Source organism: Dunckerocampus dactyliophorus, chromosome 6, assembly GCF_027744805.1.
Source record: "Dunckerocampus dactyliophorus isolate RoL2022-P2 chromosome 6, RoL_Ddac_1.1, whole genome shotgun sequence".
NCBI classification, from domain to species: domain Eukaryota; kingdom Metazoa; phylum Chordata; class Actinopteri; order Syngnathiformes; family Syngnathidae; genus Dunckerocampus; species Dunckerocampus dactyliophorus.
Genome location: NC_072824.1, coordinates 28,814,694 through 28,816,122, shown reverse-complemented (window position 1 = coordinate 28,816,122; position 1,429 = coordinate 28,814,694).

Genomic DNA, 1,429 nt, shown 5'->3' with positions numbered 1-1,429 from the left:
TGCATTAAGTGGCAAGCTCTCAGACAATGACGCTGATTGTCTTCAATTTAGACAGGCTATAAGCAGGAAGCCTTCTCGTGACAAATCATCCATTTAGAGATACGCTGCAATCGTACTTGGACCTCACCAGGAGAACATCTGGGATAGACATTTTTGCACATGATTGTGTTTGTATCATGTTCAAATTTTGTGTCAAGATATATTTGAACAGATATTAAAAGGATAGTTACAGGGTTTCCCCTCGGATCTTTTGAAACTGTGGTGGTGGGCTGCACGGGAGGTGGACTGCCGCCGCTGCTGCGTCGCTGTGGAAGAGAATATGTTGAACCAAATTGTGTGCCGAAAATAGACATGTTTATGGTCATTTCAATTACTCACCATTCGCTGGGGGTTTCCTGCACATGCCGTGTGATTGACTGGTGACCAGGCCAAGATGCACCCTGCCTCTCGTCCAAATTCAGCTGGCATAGACTCCAGCTTTGCAGTGTTTTTGAACAGAATAAGCAGCCATGAATACTAAACTCATTTGACATTTTGTACCTTTAGGTCTCGACTTTGCTTTCTCATCAACTAAACAACCTTGCATGGACCTGTCACATCTATAAACTGAAGAGTCTTCCTCTTGATTCTTTTGGGCTCCACTTGCATATTCAGCTTTGACTGTATGACAAGAATGTCATTTTGTCAATACAGAAGAAGAAAAAAATAACACTGTTGGATGTCGCTGAGGTTAAGCGCTGTTATAAACCCAAACAATGGGCACATGCACATGTTGTGCACACACCAAAAGATCTGAAACAGTTGGTCTGCATCTGCAACAAACTCCTATAGGGTGCATATTGGCTGTAAGGGAAAAATATACAACACAACACATTCTAAATATATCAGACAATTGCTTATGCCCATAATAGCTGCACTCGTGCATTAACCCGGTACAGTATAGCAATATTACAATCATTGCTGGGCATTTCCCCTCTCGTTCACTCCTATGCCCCAGTGGCTCTCATTAGGGTATTGTGACCTTCTCATGAGTTAAATTCGATATTAGAAGCAAATTTTGACAAAGCTCTCACATTGGATCTCATTAGCGTGGCCAGTGAATGTACTACAGATTCGTCCGATAGTGCAGCTCCATTGTAAGAAGAGATATATTTTGGAGGGCATCCTCAGTGCCAGTGCCCTCTCCTATTTTCATGCTTATTCATTCCACTCCTGGCTGGCTGACATTTAAACTATGCTGCCGACATGCAGAACAGCCCTTGAGACACAGTGCAGAGATTATTTCATATTTACACTTCCCCTTCGCACAGACTCAGAAAAGCTGCCTCATTACAGCTTTTTATTTTTTTTTTTTACATTTTGCAAGCGTGTTTTAGTTGAACCAGACCGCTCATTATCTTTTCAAAGACAGCGCTGTTAGAAAATCAGC